This window comes from Lepisosteus oculatus, chromosome 4 (genome assembly GCF_040954835.1).
Source record: "Lepisosteus oculatus isolate fLepOcu1 chromosome 4, fLepOcu1.hap2, whole genome shotgun sequence".
In the NCBI taxonomy this organism is placed as follows: Eukaryota; Metazoa; Chordata; class Actinopteri; order Semionotiformes; family Lepisosteidae; genus Lepisosteus; species Lepisosteus oculatus.
Window position 1 is genome coordinate 54,155,265 of NC_090699.1, and position 22,037 is coordinate 54,177,301.

Sequence of the window (22,037 nt, forward strand, 5' to 3'; positions counted from 1 at the left end):
ATATCTTATTTATTGTAATACACATTCTTCTTTACTGCCTGGTTAAAGATAGCTATACAATATTAAAGAATCAAGGTCTGGAGGGTTATTGCTGTATTTTGATTTATGAGACTGCTTCTGCCCTGTTGTGTTTCTATGTGGACATTAGTGTGTGTCCAGGGACACTGCAGTGGGCATGAAGTGTCATAATGTGTTAGTAAAAGTACCTTTTCCTCCTTATCCTAGTGGAAGTCACTAACTGAGGAGGCAGCACTAACAGCACTGATTTTTAAGATAGGCAGTGTGGTATAAGGTACATGTTTTGGATCACACAATAAACACACATTGACATAATATGTTCTGGTTGCAGTAAGATGTTTGAAAGTCTATGTTTTGGATTTTTGTTTCAAACCAGATTTTTCATTTATCATTTGAGAAATATTTTTGAAAAAATCTTGTGCACTGATAAAATATTGGATATAATTCAGGAAAATGGCAAAGAAAAAATGTTAAGATGTAATGACTTGACACAATGCCATCTCATGCATAAAAACTGAAATACACCACAGCTCCCTCTGTGATTACTGGATAAGATTTTATCAAAGCCCGCCAGATAACGTGTTGCACTTCTGCAAGAAGATAGAACAGGTTAAAGGAATATTATTACTGTGCATGCTGCAATGTTTTGAAATATCTGCAGAGCAACTCATTTTTTTTTATTGCAGGGCAGCGTTCAGCTGAGTTTGTGATAATGGTAATGGTATGGGATTAGTATGCACATTCCACTGGTTTTAACATGAGTGGAATCTGGCAAATGCGATGGTCAGAAAAGACAGTCTTTCCTGTCTGAAGTAGTCTGAAGTCAACTACTGTATGCACCTGTCTACCTGTGAGGAAGTAAATGCTTCACAGCATGATTCACTGTGATGCAGAAAAACTGAAATACCACACATTGCATAATCCATGTGAAAGTGGTGATAACATCGAAGTGTGAGTAATGCATAAAGGTTAGTGTGACTCCGGGTAAAATAAAGATCACAGGAGTGCGACACTCGGGGTCTTTGCTGTAGAATGGAGTGCTTGCTTTTCCATGTGACCAGTAGGTGCCAAACAATATATTTTAGCAGAAGCTGTATACAAGATCCTGAGGAGAATACACATACTGTATGCTGATCTTTCTTCCAGAACAGTACAATTGTCAGTAGCACAATAAGTCTTAATGGATGTGCTTCATGTCTGCTGACTACAGCTGCCTTTTTCTTTGGGTACCTGTCGAAGTTTTTCGGGTCCCTGCATTTCTATTTCTGTGATACATTTTCTCTAGGTGTTATTTTTTTCTCATAATCATTTCTCTTACTGGTCATAAACACGTAAGATGTATGGAGAAAAAAAAAGGGTGAAAAGACACCAGGTCTTACGCAGTTAGCTTTTTTAATTGAGCTTTTTTTAAATTATACTTTTAGTCATCCATGTTCTTGCCACTATTTGTCTAGCGTCCATTAGCAGAATTGAAATTGGTGGCTTTAATGTCCTTGTGCACTTAATTTGGCATTAGTAATTTCCTCAAACTCCCAATGTCTCCAAATAGGCTGTCTGAAAGTAATTCATCATTAAGCTAGTAACTCTGAGTGCAGATAAACTATAATTAGACAGCCAATAGCTTTTAAATGTATGTTCTCTAAGTGTTATTAACTGAGGTGAAGCTGTGTTTGCTGAAAAGTGGATCTATGACATCTTAGATAATGCATCAGTGGGTACAAACATAGAGCTTCCAACCTCCCGGACTTTGCTTCTGATGAAAATTACACACAAGTCCATCATTTTCCATGGACAAAATGAACAGCATTTGTGACAACACAAATGACAAACTCAAACCATAAGAATAACAAATGTAGACATAATTATAAAACAAAACACATCAAAATGTATCACTGCCCCATAATAGTTATCACATACTGTACCGTACATGATCTGAAGCTGTTCACCATCTCTTGTTTATGTGAGGACTTCTAATACATTTTTCTATTAGCTGGAAACTACAGGCAGAAAAAGACATAATCTGGAGAACCTAATTTAGTACAATTGTTCATTTGAAATCTGATATCGTGATAGGCTAAATACAATTTACACACAGCACACAGCATGTTGATTAATGCACACTAACATACAGTATTTTCAATGAGTGGTGTGTGTTGACCATTTATTGGGAACGCTGTACTGTATGTCTGTAAGTATCAGCACCAACAGAACCAAAACGCAGACCACACTCTCACAAATAAATTTTGCCTCAATGTCTAAAAGTAAATTCAATGAGGACTGAGATCTGCAAATGTCTGTAGCTGCCACAGATACTCAGTTACAGTCAAACACAAAAAGCCTCGGTGACCTTCTACAGAAACGGCTATGAGCCGCCTAAGGGGAAGAGCGAGCTCAAGTGAAATTTCTGACCACTTGGGAAAACTCCAGTCAGCAGAGGGTAATGTCATTCAGCGGGACAACTCTGCCTGAAGGCCAGAGCTACAGTATCAGACCAGTGTCCCTCGCTGAGCTCACACTAGGTCTGGCAGAAGATTCCACATCCCAGAAATGTCATCTCACAAAATCCAGTTTGCAGTGCAATTGAGTTCAGGCAGTATTTGCAAAAATTGAATTAGTATACCGTATCTTAGGAGCTCATCATCTCATTTCAGGGTTGTCACAGATATATGTCTAAAACATCAAAAATCAATAGAAGGTTTATTGTGACAGTTGTCTCTTTAAAGCTTGTTTCTCTTTCTCTTTATTGTTCATAAAATGTATTCCTAAGAACATGATTTTAACCTTTTTAAACCACATATTATTCATTTTTATTAGACAACAGATAGCTATGGATTATGGGAAAGTGATTATGAGTTAGCTTTGGTCAATTCTCAACACTTGAAAGCAGAATTGTCTAATGAAACTTTAAAGTCAAAGATACAGCACATACTGTGTGCAGACACTTTCCAAGTGCAAATCTGTCAATGTCATGTTCTAATCTGGCTGAACAAACAGTTTGTGGCTGCTCAGTTTGGCTTTAGCTTAAGATGGTAACAGTTTGGATTTGCATTCCAGTGTTTTGGATCAGCAGTAGATAATTAATTTTTATATTCCCATACTTAATTGCCCTTCATTCACCATAAGGCTCAAAGGTCTCCCTTGTTAGATACATACATATATATGTGTATTTGTGTGGGAGCATGATTTGAAGGGCTGCTTGTATTCTGCCTAGCACATTTAAATGAGTTTGAATTATTAAATATTGATAATGGTAAATCAACTGAAATATGGAATAAGAAATTATAATATTGTATTGTATATATTGTATTGTATAATATTGTATATGTTAATAGGAATTATTATGTTATTCCTATTAAACCTTTTGCAATATCATACAATTAAAAGGGCATTCAATGAAAAAATTAAGACTTTATAATTCAAATCATTACCCATGCTTATAAAAGAAAGAATACACAATAAAATACAATAATGAATAAAAAATAAGAAACAAATATTAAAAAACAAAAAAAAATCATTTATCAAGTCATTCACCTTCAAGTCAAATATTTTTTAAAATACCTTGTATTAACCACAGCATGCCATGCAAAAGTGCAGTCATTTGAAATCTTTACTATTAAGTCTGCGTTACATGAATACCTACTAACAATGAAAAAAACAGCACCTATGGCTAACCAGTTCATTTGTACAATAAATACAAAAGGCAAATGCCATAATAAGAGACTGGCATATGACAAATGAATGACTGACACACAATGCCAGGCTACCAGTTCCAGGTGATTAGAGAAACTGGAGTCTCGCCCTCAAGCAAGGCAGAGATTAGACCTTCTAACCCGAAGCAGCAGTGGGCTCAGCTCTGTTCTGTGCCAGCTGGACTTTTTATCCCATGTTTGTCTTTCGACAAATAAAAAAAAAGCAAACAAGACTTTGGCACTAAAAGTGAGCCTAAGTGGAGAGCTAAAGAGCGCAGATTACAGCTCAGACCACATGACGCTGGAGGAGCAGGCTGGGAAAGGAGGTGCAGATGGCTCACAATCTTACAGCAGCAGTCTGCCTACTACCGCATCCCACCTGCCACCAGCCGGTGCCAACTCACTACATCTCAAAGATGATCTCACTTCCTGACTAACACAGTTGGCAGACTCACTACATCTCTTGTTCTCCTTCCCCAGGTCACGCTGGTGCAGAAAATCACCATTTTCTGTGTCCAATCCCTTTCAGCATCAAGCTTATCATTAATTTGCTTAGCAGAGGTGCTTATGTCAAAGAATTTACATTATATCCAAAGTTTACATTTATATATAAGCACGAGGAGGAAGAATCATGCAGGTGCGATCAGGTAAAAGCAAATTTAAATGACAGAACCTGTAAGAGGAATGCAAACAAAATGAACCTATCAGAGTTTAAATAGAATACAGTGTTGGAGCAGAAGTGTACAGTATAGCCATGTTTGTTTGTAGTTGATGTTTACAGTAAGGACAATTAAGAAATTACAACACCTGTCTGAAGATTAGAAACACGAGTGCAGCAAAATGGAAGAGTTACGGATTTAGTTGAGAGCTGAGAGATTACAGGTGCTGTCTAAAAAGGTGTCTTGAGATGAGTCTTGAGTAAGCGCCAAGAGGTGATCAGGGATGCAGCAGCTGTGATTTCTAAACATTCCAAAAAAGGACTAACAAGGGTCTGGCACTGACTGCTGCTCTTCTGAAAAACCTGACATTACCCTTCTTTCCTGATCACTTAGCCTGGCTTGGGAAAAGGGCAGATGGTGGTATTTTCATCCAAGCAGCAAGAACTCTGTCTTTTATGTTTTAGTTGAAAGTTTCTCATGCATTTCGTGACCCTGAAATATGCCAGATTGAAGCCTGGGAGACCAAATGCTTCCTTTTCATCCACATAGGGGGGTATGGTGCATGCTCAACTGCTGTATAATGATTTTAATATCCGTGCTAAGGCATAGAAATATATGTGATATTGACAGGAGCATGAAAACCTAAACACGTCTCAAAATAAAAAAAAAATCTTTCTTAGCCATTATACTGTAGGTACCTCTTTTGTGGTACATATACACGGGTCCTAATTCCTGGCACTGAGGATTCACAGATCTACTGTTTTTATTCTGTCTGACCAGAGTTATAAAATTGAATGCCCAATTGACCTAATAATTGGATTGATTTGAATTCTCAACTGGTCTATATTACCACTCTTTCCAGGTCATTGGTACCCTCACTGAGAATTAAAAATTAAAAACAAAATCCAGTGGACTGCTGCCCTCCAGGACCAGGAATATAAATCCGTTGTCTACATTGCCAGGCATGGCTTCCATTAATGTGGAGAGCATAATTACTTCATCTGAATTATTAACCATCCAAAGCTGCTGAAATCAATAACTTAGAAATTCCCCGTAGGAGTCAGCATTTTGATATAACCCGTTCACTATCTCTGAAAGATATTCTCTGTGCGTATTTGCTTGTGGTTAAACTTTTTTATACAATTGATCTTTTTTTTTATTTCAGAAAATGAAATGTCTCTGAGGGAGACATTAAAGACCTCACACCAGTTTACCTCAATAATACACACAATATACTATAGCCTTTGTATAAAGCACTCTTTTTTATATAACCTTGCTCAGTTCTACTTACTGCTCTATAGAAATTATATTTGCACCACAATATTCTTAGGACTGAAAGGCACACAAGAGCAAGGATGGGTTGATGAACATACAGTGATATTGTTAATTTATATTATTTAATCTATTACAGGGAGATTTGAGTTTTTCAAAATAGTGAAATCCAAGCTATTATTAAGTATCAATAAGAAATTAAATCAGATTTAAGGACTGAGGAAAAGACTTCCTTTACAAGTAAGTCAGAGGCACAGACAAAAAGCTTCAGACTACTGTCTGATTTCCTATGATCTTTTGGAAAATGGCTATATCATGTTCTTGGATAAAAAAAAAACAAACATTACCTACAAACCATCATGGAAATAAATGGATACATTTCTTATCTTCGTCTGATTATACTATTTGATGACTAGCTTAGTGGCATAATAGCACAAAGGTTAACATTGTGTCTCGCAGTGCAGTAGCATTGAGTTCAGTCCCTGGGGTGCTATCTGTGTGGAGTTTGTATTATCTCCCCATGTTCACATGGGCGTACTCTGGATGTTCTGGTTTCCTCCCATAGTCGCAAGACTTTCTGGTAGGTTAACTGGCTTCTGGAAATATTGGCCCTTTTTTTAGTGTGTGCGTGTCTGTGTCTGAGTGCACCGTGCAATGGACTGGTGCTCCATCCATGGTGTATCCTGCCTTACTAGTAGTATATTATTTTGGCTCTGATAACCCCAGGTTCTCACTGTGTACTTAAAGGCTTATCCTGGAATGCATTACAAACCCTTGCTTCTCCATACCTAGGAAGTCAGTGTGCGGAGTTCCACCTTCAGAACTCTATGAAGCTTTCATGTATGTGAATTGTAGCATACCAACATCAGGTGAATTCGGACAAATTCAGACAAACCTCTTTACTCCAGCATGAGTAAAAGAGACTCAGTTATGAAAACACTCCATAGTAACATACGTATATATGTATTTAGGCTGATATGTTAAGTCTTAAGTCAATGTTCCATGATATAAAAGACAAAAAAAGATTTGCTGCACACGTGACAGAGGGTCAGATGAGATGTTAACAACCATGGATGAAGCAGAAAAAGAGGCCACCAAGGCCTAAACCCATATTTTATCTGCCCCTCTCTTTTTGATGAAAGTACTATATAGTCTATATAGTGAAGTAGGATTCCATTTTATTGAGAAATAAAGCTCTATGCACACGAATCAACATGCAGTGCATTACTATTTGAAGGTGATTATCTGGAGAATAATCAGTATTTAGCATGCAGCATGCAAATGTCGCACTTACAGATGTCTTTTAGACGGAAATATATCCTATGCATATCTTAGAACATGAGGAAGTTGTTCATTATGTTCACTGGAGCATTCTCAAGCCTAGGCAGAAGGTAGGATACTGAGGACCTTCTTCCAGCACAATATAAATCATAATGAATAGCCTACCTTATGGCTTCCTACAGTAATAGGGACCTACTGTAACACTTCTTCTAGACTCCAGTCTTGATTTGGCCTCACTTCCAGAAATTCTGTACTGCTTCCTCTTCATGCTCCAGTAGATAATCTGGTGATTGTGCTCTGATGTTGTTTGTTGCCGTGGTTACCAAATCCTTCATCTCGTTCCTCATACTGTAAAGTTACTTCAGAAAGCAGCTAGGAGTCTCACATGGACATCAAGGGAAGATATATACTTTGTAGAATTCTACAGCAGTGGAATATTTGTGAAAATATTAGGCGGCTTGTAGACCTTATGCACAGCACTCAACATTTGAACCTCCGATGATGTTTTTCTAACATAATCAATGATCAGTTCGCATAAGGATTTAATACATACTTTCCTAATAAAAACTGTTACTGTTGGCAATGTTGGATGAAGGCAGGAGTGCAAACAAGAAAACTGGTAAATGTACATTACCAAGCACAGCAGCAATGAGTTTTAATTGGACTGTGATCAAACCTGTCTCCAAAAGAGCTTTTGTTACAAACAAGTATCATGCTCTTTACAGTGGTCTGCCAAGTGTATAAAATTGGTTGTACTTTGATGACTTGTGGCAAGCCTCTCATTTATGAGAAAATGAACTGTTTAAAATACACATGAATGTGCACTCCAGAGATGTATAGGCTCATTGCTTTTCTGTTATGTAATCTATTGTCTTTCATTGATTTTCGTAGTGGTTCAATCCAGTACTTAGTAATGTTTGGTAGCTGACAACTGAGCTCAAAATCAAAAACTGGCAAGACTGTAGTATAAAACTGTCATGCATTTGTCTCGCCTAGTTAACACTGCTAAAAAGCAAAATAGATTTTTGTAGAAGAGCGGAACAATAGTAGATAGAATTGTAAAGGCTAATGTTACTATTTACTAAACACACTTGTTTTTTTTTTAATCCTGCGTAATTTTAATGGATTTAAAATGAAACGGTGAATTAATACTTGCAAATTTGTCACAGTAATTTGGCAGTCTGAATAATTATGATTTAAAAAAACTGAGTTACTTGAAGGGTAATTATCCATTTTATTTGTGAGGTTTAAGACTAATCTTAAACTGTCAAGTCTTTGTGAATTAAAATGAATGGAGAATGACTACATTCTATCAAAATGTGATCAAAAACATTTGTAAAAAAGCATCTCTGTTTTTCATTTCATGTGCTTTAACACTGTCTTACTGTATGATTACTGAAACAGAAAGTGTTACACTACCTTTATTTCATTTCTTGAAGGTATTTAATCAGACAAACATATAAATCTGCGCTTTGTCATTATACACTTAAGATAGAACTTTGCACTTTCCTCTGTATTTACACAAACACATTAACAAATTACTTATTTATCCTCTTTCATCACTCCTGTAAAACTCTTTCAATTGTTCAGACTGGCAAATAATGTGGCATCTCTTAACCTTCACCGCCCACTATCCACTAACTCACATTCCCCTTTTTTCCTAACAAAATTAAATAATTCAGTTAGGTAAATAATCCTTTTACCTTCACAGTGCAAACCTCATTCAAATATATGAAAATCCTTAAAGGCATTGACAAAGGTCAACCCAGAGGAATTTTTCATGTTCTACAGGGAATCATGAACCAGAGAACATAAGTGGAAACTGAAGTCAGGAGGCACTTTTACATAAAGAGTTTTTAACATACAGTCTGAAAACAAGCTAACCAGATTTAGTTCTTTTAAGGAATGACTAGATCAGATCCTCAGATCAATTCAGACCAGCTACAAGTAAACAAACTGTTTCTACCATATAGACTCTACCATTCTATTCTCAGATCCATTTTCTTCAGGTTCATTCCCCAGGATAAATAAGTTCCATAAGTCTCTGCTACATTTCGGATAAACACAAATCTTGCAGACACCTACACTGCTGCAAAAAAGTCACCAGTGTTACAATAGTGCACTTAAGAGCAGAATCACTTGTTTGATAAAATACTGCAATAAAGATGTTAACCCATTTCGAAATGGCCCATGTTTCTCAGCAAAGTTATAATGCTGGAACGGCAGTTCGTTCTGTCTATCCATGAGATTATGCGTACATCGAAACATTAAATGTGCCTACATCTTTACAGCTTAGCATGCAATTTTAATGAAAAACAATTTTCTCTCATCCTACTGCCTGTGCTAGTTATGGAGAAAAGGATAACTTTCACCCTGCTGTGAAGTGAAGTGAAAAGACACCACTATAATGTGCTCAGTAGATGGTGACCACTTTTTGACAGATATTACATAAAACACAGTAATGTCATGATTTATAGAGACATGAATTTAAGTAGGTAGACCACAATCAACCACTGCCTCTTCCTACAGAATTATATGCATATGCTTGGGTGAACTCTAATCATTGATCCTTTTCACCACATTCCACAGCTGAGTGACAGAATACCAAAAGAAATTTTCAGAACAGTAATACATTATTAAAGGTCATACACTCACTTCTCATGGATACTTTTAGATTAGAGTTATATATATATGGAAATATGCATTTCCATTTGAAAACACGTCCTTACAGCAGTATTTGCTGATTGATCGCTGGCTGCAATCTTTGTAGGCAACTCAAGTAGGCAACTGGTTGGTACTACAAACTCTCCTACTCCATGACTGATTAATACCGTATGTACAGTACACTTTTGAAGGCATTGGATGTATGATATTTGTGCAGTAGTATTTCAGTAACAGTAACACTGTTTTGTAGAACAGTTCAACAGAGTTAAAAAGTTTAGTACAATAATGAATGCATTGATCGTTCCTGTCAATGTTTTTGCTGCCTGTGGAAGTGGAAGTGATCTGGACCAGAGGCAATCACTTGCACTGTTCAACTGCATCTTCAACTCAGCTCATGAGGTATTCAGTAAACTGAGAGGTTTCACAAGAACTCATAGTAAAAAGATATAATATAGCTGATTAAACTGTCATGATCGTAAACCCCTCCTCTAAAGGACGCTCCAGCCTTTTATCAATCTGGGCTCAGTTTTGGAAGATGGACGCCCAGAAGCCCGCCTACTCGGGAGTCCAGGAGCGACTTCACATCTGGCCCCGTAATCCCCTTTTATTCCCCTGACCCTTTGCCGGATCCTGCTGCGGCTTTTAACTTAATTCATCTGTGTCAGGATGGATCACCCGGCTTTGGACATTGGCTTACTCCGGTTATTCTCACGGACTCCCTTTGGACTTGTTTGCCCTGGACACCATAACACCCTCCCCCCCCGATCACCAGCGCACCTTGGACACACCCCCCATTCTTCTTCCAGCCCCTATCCTAGTTTTTGTTCCGTGTTTTTCTCACTCCTCTCCGGATTGTGCTGTCTGCATAGGGTCCTGAAAGACGCATCGTGACAGACACAATATATAACATTTTCTGAGAGGTGACCACATGTACTTCAAGGTATCAAAGGAATCATGGCTCTGTAGAAATGGAAGATGATAAAAATCTAAGTGTGTATAGGACCAAAATCCTTAGACATATACACTGAATGCTCCATTGTCTCTTGGAAAATCAGTAGAATGAAGCACTGGAAGGTTAATGGAGACATGCCGTCAGCTTTAGTAATAGAAACGTATTTGAACAATTTGGTCCCAGGAAGCTACAATTCTCCATGGGCATTCTCTGAAAACTATTGTTCCACGACTGAACTAATTCCATTGACTATTCAAGCAAAAGCTTTTTTTTTCCATGTTTCAATTTCTCGTCTAATATATGAACTAATTAAAACCACCAAAAACAGTATTTCTAAGGTTGGGATTATTTTTGCTGTGGGCTACACACTGAGAAGCTTGTGTTCTCTCTTACTCAGCCGTATTCCCACTGCAGCACCCATCTGAAACATAAAAAAAGAAAATATTCAGAACAGCCTATTAAATATTCAATTAACTTTCTCCTAGTAGAGTGGATTTCTCGCATGCTGCAGCTATTCAGAACTGGAGCCTAACTCCCCAAGTGTAAGGGCAATGACAGCCGAACACACGGTGACATCTGCTTGCACTTCAAACACGTCAAGAGAAGCTCTTCTGGACACTTAAAGGATATTAACCTATGTGAACATCATTCTGGTCTCGATGTTCTTTTAATAATAACAGAATGGCTTAGGGGTGTGAAGAATGTATCTGTTAAAATATAATTTTTACTCCACAAATGATGCGTTTGGATATGAAGAAGTCTTGATGCCCAATGTCCGATTATGAAAAGAATCTAAAGGTTTTTATAAATACGCCCTGAGGTCCTGAGGCCATTTTCTCCATAACTGTCATGATAGTGGTTAAGGTTTAAGCAGAAACCTTCCAACTTTAGTATACATTCTGGCTCGCTCAAGGATAAATTAACACACAAGATCCCTTGGAGCCTTCCCTTACAGTACTTCACATTACTGATTATCACCAAGATGAAAATATCCAGGGTGGCAGCATGAATCAACCAGAGGTGAAATATTAATCAATTTTCATTTAAAATTCTCCTTTAAATTGCTATTTGTAGATGCTATCTAGGCAGAGACTGTCCTTTGATGCCTGCTTGTGTCACATGTAACCCTTTAATTGAAAACGAGTGTCGTGAAATTCCATACTCGCTTCGGATCAGTGGACACGCAAGGTGTTCACTCCCCAGTAGCAATCTTGTCATGCAATCAATTCCTTTCACACAGCACAGAGCCCTCCCAAAAATGTCTGAGAAGTCTCTCTTCATGAACCTTAAAGCATGCAGACACCAAAAATCTTAACTTCATTTAAAATCCTCGTTTTTCTCTTTCCTTCCCATCTTTTAACCAAAATCTCTTTGAGGATCTCTAACTTTCTGTTAGATACACATGTTGGATACACTCATATCCCAATTAAATCTTACCAAAATATGGATAATATCCATTTCTTCTTCATCACCATATACAGTAGATCTCTATTTCATTTTATATATCATCTTTTCTCAATTATCTAATGCCAAGAACAGCAGTGCTACTCTTGATCCCTCTCTTTCCTAACCATACTGTATTTATTCCTTGACAGAATTACTGTATGTTTTCTATTACTGAATAAACTCTCCATTTAATGGACTAATACACATTTTTTTCAACCCCAAAACACACTGTGAGAAATATATACAGTCTATATACACAGTCAGTTTAAGTTCTGAGCCTTTTTATTAAAAATATACAAGCTCTTTATTTCATGTATTGTAAATACACATTATTGCATAAAATTCACTAAAGCACACGATTAACAAAAAAACACCCATCGTATGCAATTGACCTACCCCTATAGGACACAATTGATATTCCTGAATTTTAAACCTACAGTATTTATTTTTACCTTGTTTAATTAGTTGTACATTTCCCTCTTTTTGTGGGGAAGTCCAATATTTCTGATTCTACAGACAAAAGTCCCACTAACAGATTTTGTCTGTTAAATCCGAAGTCCAGTAAAGGGAAATCGGTTAAACTGAGGGCTTACTGTACCATCTACAGGATCTGTCCGATTTAAAACCCTACACCACTCAGCTCCTGGGTAAAAAAATAAATAAACTAGCTGCAGTGTAAACATCCAAGAGGAGAAGAAGTGCCATTTTGAATACTTTGTTCTATTTTCCTTTAAAATAACAATTTGAAAACAAAAAATCTAAGGCCCTACAGCTTCATGTAACACAATTTGACATGATCAAAAAGAACTAGTCTACATATCTCTACCTGCACCTAACCACTAATGTTTTTCTTCTATTTCAGCTCATTTGCTATTTTTCATGTTTATCAACTTTAACGAATATTATTTTTGTGAGAGCATGCCCCCAAGAAAACACATAGCAATGAGATGTGTCTAAAGTACAAACTCTATTTCTCCTAATGAAACAAATATTATATCATATAAAAATAACAGAGTATTATGTAGCCCTAGAGCCTTTTGAATTCAACTGTTTTCAGTCCAGTAGACAATGCTTTGATGCAATATAGTATTTTTCCCCTCATAGAAACTGCATAAACTACATTTGTAAGACATTCCAGGAATGCATCTGTTTAAAAAAACAATACAGTGAAATATTCAAAGTCTAGGCCCAAGGGGATGAATGGGACCTAAGAATGCTGGAATTTAGTTTAGAGGGTAAAATTAGCATTTTTACTGCAGTTTGCACCCAGTAAATAAACAGCTCATTTTTTCCCTTTCTGGCTTATGTCTGCAATTTATTTCAGTATCTAAGCACACAGGATATTATTACATGTTACCAAAAAGAACTGAGTATCTGCTTCTTTCATCTTCCATACAGTGTTTCATGCTGAGTTTGTCTGAAGTGAGTCTTCATGAAAATATAATATAGACCTTGTCAGTATTCTCTTTTTGGCTGGGCATGATAAATAAAAACTTTCAAAACATGATGTAAATCTAATTCCCTTGAAGATTGCACTTCATTTTCTTAACCTCATAGAATTCAGTCTGTTATTTAATTAACTACACTAAAAGACAACTGTGCATACCACTGACAGCAGCTATAATCCCTCAGAATGAGTGATGATATGGAATTATAGTACTGGTAACTGTTCCCGATTATCTTTGGCCAAATCAATAATTCCCCAAAGAGGCATAAATGGAAATACTGAGAATCATTCACTCCACCGGCTGTCTCCCAGAAAAGGTTAAAACCCCAAAAGAAGGAATATTCATAAAAACCAATGCCATCCACAATTCCCAGGTGACTCAGCCCCCATCAAGTGACAATAGAAAATCTTGAAGGCACATGTCTGTTCGAATGTGCATTTTTGCACCTCTGTCCACCTCGTCTCACACTCACAAACTGCAAATTATGAAAGAAAAGCAAAAAATCTGAGATAAAAGATTCCGAAATAAACCCCAGTAAATTATAAATAGATAGAAGTGAAAAATGTCAGCATTTTGTTTTTTATTCCTGGTTTTAATGGCCCTAAAATGCAAATAATGAAAATGTGTATTTATGCAATCAATCTAGCCAGTTGTGTGCTATAGTGGACCTTACAACAGTTAATTTTTGAACCAACCTCAAAATACTTTTGGCTTTCCATGAATGGTCCGTTTTGAAACTGACAAACAAGCCAATTGCTTTTATACTGGCTTACTGTATATTGAGACTAATATATTTAAGAACAAAGAATTTTACAAGGTGAATTAAAAAAAAGATATGTGAATTAAAAAGCATATCTTAAAGATACAAATTAAATGACTTTACTGTGTGAAACAATTGCTTATTTTCATAGTCACACACATATAATATACTGTATATGTAAAATTTTCTATTAATATTTGGCTGGGGCGAGTAGAATATTGTGTTGCTGAACTATTGCATATTATACCAATGTTTATGTTACAAGACTGAAAGGAGAACCCTATGCAGGTTGGTCTCATTAGGAAAATGGAGAAGGTGAATGATTCCAAAAGGGCTAGGCAGAGTCGGTATCCAAAGTAGTCACTAAGAGATTTACTGTAGCTTCTAGACTAGCAGCAGGCTAGCTCAGGAGACAGAGACTGTACAATACCGAGCCCAGAGGTGTGGACTGAGATGGGTTTAAATAGCAGGTCAGGCATGGAATGTTAATTGTTAATTAACGATGTCCCGGTGTGCCTGTAACAGTGTAAAGTTTCCATTCTGCATCTCAAGTCATTCTGAAAGCCATGATTCATTTTGTGGGTTGGTTTGGTTTGAACTGTACTCCTGATAACCCTCTCTAAAATGCACAAGCTGAATTCATTTAAAGCGGGAATGGTCTCGGCACTTCTCTCTTTCACAGTTCTGTAATTCAGAAGGTTTAGATCCAAACACAACATTATACAGTAATTCACCCATCACAGAACTGAAATATAGATGGCAATAAATTGAACACAGATCTAGGGCTATCATTTTGTTGTCTTAATGGTGTCATAAATCAGGGAATCTGCTAACTGGAATAAAGCCTTCTGCTCAGCTCTATACCACCCAGCAGGAACATGACGTCCTGCAGCCTCCATTATTCTAAGAAGTTTACTACAAGCCAAGTTTAAAAGAATACATTTGTTAATTTTGATTAGTTTTCACTGCAGGATTTGCAATTGTTGTTCCCTGTTTTCAGAGTCAGTCGACAGAAGAGAAAACACTGCAATGGGAGTGAAAAGTGGAGTGAAAATGGAAATGTCAGGATTGAATTTGATTGTTCACATTTAATTACTATACACTGTAAAATCTATCAGAATGCCTTTAAGAATGTATTTTTTCTTCTGTCTTCTTGCAATTAAATATAAGATATGATAAATATCCCTGTTTATTTGTAGCGAACAGTACCAATTCTATGAGGACAGCTATCCAAGAGGTCTTGGATTGTGCATTATCTGTGTGGTACCGTAATGGCGCTACTTTGGACAGAAATGTGGATGTATTTCTCCACAAAAACATGTCTTTTGTAGGTAAAGCCAAGGAATATCCTCAGGTCTGGGGTGAAATCTTAACAGCAAGCATGATTTACATGTAGTGCACATATCCAGGGTGTGCAGATTAAAAATCATGCAGGCACAGCCAACCAACAAAGAGGTGACAACTGCATTACAGACTCAAATTCATTAACATGGCACTATCATAATCTAAAGCCCAAGACCATACTCTTTCATACGTGAAGGGCCGACGGTGCCAGTGGGGGTCAGGTGAGAGACTAAACTATTGTACATGTACAGAGGATACACAGTAATTTCCATCATTAGAGGTTAAACCTTTTCCTTTGTAATGAACCCTTGTTCTGAGATTCACTCAACATATCCCAGACTGTAAGATTAGGGTCACACCCCATGATTCTAAACACTAAAATCCCCGGGCACTACAAACCAGAAAAAATAAATCTTTTAAAGTATACTAACAAGATGTAGATATTTTCTTAACATACTGTAAGAGAAATAGCTAAGGGTTCTTTTGCAGAGCAGGCTTTGAAACAGGCACTCACCACACAGCAATTCATACTAAATTATCAAATTTCTCAAACTAAAATTCCTATTACTGCCCTCTTATATCTCTCACTCTGTATTTGATCCCTTTATCATTTTCAACTGCACAATACATTTGCACCGACCCCTTACTTTTGCTTGAATAATCTATCACTTGTAACTCATTATGCTGGTGACACAGAGTTGGTTAGACCAATTTGTAAAGAATGTGATTTTAATGTAAATTATTTTCCTAAGTATTTTAAATACTTATTAAAGTACTTAAAGTAGTTAAGTAAATTAAAAATGAAATTGCAAATTTGCAAGATAAAGAGGAAGAATATGAATGCAAATTAAATATTTGGGGATCACCTTCATGTTATTTAACAGGGCGTATCTTTAAAATGTACAGTAGTTAACACTTGGTTAATTCAGTAGTGAATCTTGGGAAGCACACTCACATTTGTCTTTATTCAACTGTTGTGACTAACAAAGTTTTGTGAAAAACCTGAAAAGAAAACCACCTTTGTAAAGAAGCCTTTTGTATTAAACATTCTGACTGCAGTATGTTTTTTTGGGATCGAGTGTGGTCCATACATGAAACTCCGACATAATGTTCTCCATTTACAAGAAATCCTTTTTAGGCTTGGTTAAGCAGACCCCTTTCTCAATGCAAGAAAAAGTCCTGTTTGAAAAGCGTTTTGGCTAACATCAATCATGTACCATCATTACATTCCATAGCTTTATATCATCTTAGGTATATATTATATATACAATAATTAAGAGCTGATTTGCCTTCCTGCAATACAAAATCTAGCAACCAGCTAGATCTAGCAACCTAGGAGACAAAATCTAGTAACCAGGAAAAAGAGTTTATAATGGAGTTTATAACAAAAGTTCGGGAGGGATGACAACAACCAAACTTAATCAGACTCAGCTGTCAGTAATTAGCAATCGCTCCTGACAATCCAATCCATTCCTCTCCCAAACGCTATAAATACCGACAAGATCCCTCTCTCTCTTGCATATCTCTTGCATTTCACCTCCACCCCATCTCCACCTCTGCAGCTACCCCTTGGTCACCCTGCATGTAGGTCCTGGCCTCCTTGTCTTATGGCCGAGGGGATCAGGCCTGGGAGGCCAAGCGGGTTAAGCCACAATTCGCTCCATGACGCTATCATCTTGGGTGTTATCATTCCTAGTGAATTATGATTCTAAGTCTCAGTTGCACAAACTCAAACACTATGTTCTCAACTCTCTAATGCTTCTCCGTCTCCATCTGCTGACTCTCTTTACTGATTCTGGTAACAATATGCAACGTTTTCTTAGCACGTAATTAGCCTGCATCTTAACCTCACTGAGCAGACAATAAAGACCTTTCAACACTTCTCTGGACTTTCTCCACTTCTCATTTGATTAACATGATTGGTTGTATGGTTTCATTGATGATAAGGGATTCTAAAAGGTTCTGGCAGCTTTTCAGCTTTTCAGTTTTGTTTGGTTTATGCTCAAAGGTTTATTTGTGTTGACAAAAATAGGTTTCATTATCATTATTGGTGACACATTTTACACTGTAACACTGTATCACACTTTTACTAATCCAACCTCTTAGATTTCCAGTTTAATACAGTACACAGATTGTGAGATGGTTCAAAACTAAAATAGAAAGCATCAGTAGTATTCTTTCATCAGTCAGACAATGACAGTTGCAAACACGTATAAGAATTAATTTATGTAAAGTGCAATGGAATTTCCTTACAAACCTTTCCAAAGTATCAATTAAGATACTTTTTTTTTACTATTGTGTGGCATGCTGTACTCCTCTTTAGGCTTGGTTAAGCAGACCCCTTTCTCAATGCAAGAAAAAGTCCTGTCTGAAAAGCCTTTTGCCTAACATCCATCATACACTGTACATTCCATAGCTTTATATCATCTTAGGTATATATTATATATACAGTACTTAAGAGCTGATTTGCCTCCCTGCAATACAAAATCTAGCAACCAGCTAAATCTAGCAACCTAGGAGACAAAATATAGTTACCAAGAAAAAGAAAAAATATACTGAAAGACTCCTGAATTCCATGTGGAGAAAGAAATTAGTTTATATTCATATGACAGCATCATGCCAAATTGCATATACTGTAGCTACAGATTTTCCATATTTGTTTCTGTCATTTTAAAGTTTTTTTTAGAATGCAGAAAATGTGTACATTTTGATTTACTTTTGGAAGACTAGGATAAAGGTTGGCAAATAGACTATTAGTAGCTATCAGTTAATTTATCATGGCAAACTGGAAAACTGACTTTTACCAAAATATTGTAAGTATGACAGTTCAGGTCTGAGATAACTACTCACTTTATGTTAATTATTACAACTGTCTGTGAACTTTGAAATAGGGAAGTTACTGTTTTTGGATTCTAAGTCTGAATCAGATGGAAGGCTTCGGTAAGTGAAGTATCATAGTTGTCAGCCCCACTTCTTGACAAATTCTATGCACAGGATGAGGGCTGGCAGAATACAGTAAATTGAAAAGATTTCATGTTTCGATGTTGGAGTTCACTACCTTGTTTTCATTATACAGACATACAATATATAAAGCCTGAAATAACCATTCAAACAGTAACTTGTAGCTCAACTTTGCATTGAATACAATGCTATCAGACTTCTGCAATGAGCAGCAAATGAATGTGATATTTCAATGTGAGTTTACATTTTTATGATACAGTACTGTATATTAATAATCTCTGGCTTTAGCACTTTACAGTATATAAAAATATACTGGTTCCATTATTTATTTTTAAATTAGGAACCTCTAAATCAAGCACCTGTATGTGAATGAATCAGAATTCAAAATCAAAGTTCAATTGTTGGAAATTTCTATTTATGGTTTAATTGCCTTGACACTTGTTTCAATTTTTTCCATATAAAGGCACTGCAGGATCTGAGCAGTTTCCAAATGAATTCAAAAGCATGAACAGAAAATACTAAACAAAAAGAAGGATTTCAAAAATGCACATCAAGCAAATTTCTGTAGTTTAATAATCAGCACAGATAGGATAATATATTCACTACTTACAATCTAAGACTAAGAAATATAGTACAGTAAACATGACCCCAGCATTAGCTATGAGACACATTTAATGCAGAGAAAACTGCTAGGAACAGCAAGACATGAAACATGCCTGAAAACAAATTCATGGCTAATTCCAAGGCTTGTGTAGAATCAAATTTATAGATTACTCATTAGGAAGCTGTCTGAATGAGCATATCTGATGCATAAAATTCATTAGCACCAATCTGTGCAGAAGAAAATAAAGTTATAACTAGGAAAGAAGATGTTGAGACAGAATACAACCCCAAATAAGTTGTCTGTTATGTCAATACATGTCATAACTAAGTTAATTTCATAGAGAAGCAAGGGACCTCCAGGTTTTATCAATTCTTGCAGCTGTCTGCAGAACCTCTTATTTGCATATTCGCCTTTTGACTTTAAAAGCCTTTTTCCCTGCTGCAATTTAACCTATTAAAAATAAATGTACTTATTTCAATGGTTTGCTTGTAGGTCGAATTAAATCCATTTGTGATCTTAAAAATTCCAATTTAAAACATAACAAACATTTTTAAACAGTTCATATCTGAATGAAACTAATTTATTCGGTCATATTGTTGCAAAATATTGAGTGCTCGTTTTAACTTTTGTAGTTACGCTTTATCAAACAGGTTCAACCACAACTTAAAGAAAATTCTTTCTCTGTTATCTAAGGTACAGTATACACTCTACCTGTAATCTCTTTGTGACTGCCTCTCCATGCCACTGCCAATCAGTGCTGTTCCTGAATTCATATGGATGCTACTTTTTGTCAGTTTCATTAAGACCAAGGCTTTTGTGTCTGAATGCTTCATGAAGTTTGTTGAGAAGTCAAGCCAAATCAAGTTAGCCAAGTCAAGAACATGTCAGCTTGCAGAACAGGAAAAGACTGTCAATGTCAATACAAAATAAATCAATATGTATTTTTTCCCCTTAGTTTTAACTTTGGCCAAAAAGGTCTTCAATCCACCCCAAGACCAAAAGGGTCTTCACCCCATCCTACATCCACAATGAAATGATTGAGCTCTTTTGGGTCAAATCTTCCACCTTTTTTCAATGACACTACTTGAACGCTGCGGCAAGGTGCTGTAGTTTTATTCCGAGTTTAATGTATGAAATGGACAAGTATTTAAGCAGTGTCTCTGCCAGTTCTTTCCTATAAATGCATGGGGTAAAGCAGCACGAATGCAATGGCAATATTCCAACCTTTGGACAATTCAAAACACAACTCACTCAGGTACTGTCAACTGAAAACCTCAAATGCCAAAGAACCCGAGACAGCCGCTGTTGGTTTACTTTCAGTTTTGCCACATGGGGGCGACTCAGATGTTGAGTGGCAGTGAGATGGATAAGCAACTGCAAGGAATAATATAGACGTTCAGCAGCAAATATACACATGTCTAGCAATGACAACAATAAGACAACAATAGCAGTTCTGAAGAGATATCATAGAGAAAGGTACAAGACGTGACAAGAGTGTTCAGGAAAATGTCTAACAAAAAGTGTTTTATGGTATGTTTATGCTAGAGTTCATGGTGTTCGAATTAAATATAGATATCGGTTAGTTTGAGACATGCACATGTCTGTGTTTAAGTGTCTGCTGCAAATTTCACTTTATCCAAGCGACGGCAGAATCATGAGTCATTGTGCTAATAGTACTGTATTAATCATACTGTAACCCAGCCAGCCTGCTTTAATGCAATTTTGAACTTTAAAGAACAAAGTGATCTTGATTATTACACTAAAACATGGAAATCTGACATTTTAATATGAGGTGTTGACCAAAATAATTAACATGAGCGACACAATGATTTGTCTGAGAATAAGAAATATATCTCATGGATGTCTATATAGATCAGAAATCATTCCCAGGCTCAATAAATCAGAAAGTAATGCCATTTAAAGGCTTTCAGAAAGATTTATTTTTTAAAAATAAAGTCCCCTTTTCTTTCACAACCTACTTCAAATTTGAATAAAACAGTTTACAAAGGTATTTTTATAAAACACTCACATTATATATATATTAATTTAACTTATAAATTATTACTTACTGTCTATATTATATGTAAGCTTACTTACAGTACTGTATACAGTATACAGTATATAACTTTATATGTTTTCGTTATATAATGAAGTGGAAACACTTCTGGTAAAAATCAATGTGTGAAAGCTATGAACACTAATAACACTGGAGTAACTTGAATATTTTCAAACCACTCCTAAGGAATTTCTGCCTAACTATTATATGAATATGCCAAATACATTAATTATATAAGGTAATACAATCACAAAAGGTTAGATTTACAGTATAACATTATACACAAGTACATTCTATACAAATTTATACAACATTCTATACAAGGTGAAACTGAGCTTAAAATAAAATTCACACACAAATCTAGGTGAAATACAGGGGAATATAAAAAACTAGATGAAATCCATTTTTATTTGTAAACTCAAATACAATTATTATGGTCAAGTTTCTAAATGGTACACACTTGCTGCTGAAAAAATGATTTGCATTAAAAAACTAAATATTATTTTTTCAAACTAAAACTATAGAAAAAACAATAGCATAAAACAAAAAGTAGATTTCGATTTTTAAATACTGAGTTAATATAATTTCATAACATCTTTTGCAATGACTTATGAGTCTGAGTAAAAGTATACTAGTTACAGTATTTTAGAAAAACAAGCAAATAAATAGTTAACTGCTGTACACTGCAGGCATCGGAGAGTTGCGTATCTCAGCCGACTGCATTACAGTACACCAAAATTAAACGCTATTTATTCGCTGTTGTATGACACAGTTCCAAGCCTTAATTTGACAAAAAAACTACTTAAATCTTTCTGATTTAAGATTACGGTTGGGGTTATTTGTGTCATTGTACATTTCATTTGTTTACAACCAATTTGTTGCA

The 22,037-nt window shown here is 36.1% G+C and overlaps 1 protein-coding gene across 2 annotated transcripts in view; it reads right to left on the reverse strand.

The window, feature by feature from the left end:
- The window catches only part of LOC102697681 (caM kinase-like vesicle-associated protein), a 73,960-nt gene that overhangs the window by 50,322 nt on the left and 1,601 nt on the right, over nucleotides 1–22,037 (reverse strand). The window contains exon 2 of one of the 2 annotated variants that reach the window (XM_015347389.2): nucleotides 20,350–20,472. The exons of the other annotated variant lie outside the window; for it this stretch is intronic. The gene's annotated coding sequence lies outside the window, so the exon portion shown is untranslated. The remainder of the gene's footprint in view (nucleotides 1–20,349; nucleotides 20,473–22,037) is intronic. 2 annotated transcript variants of the gene reach the window in all.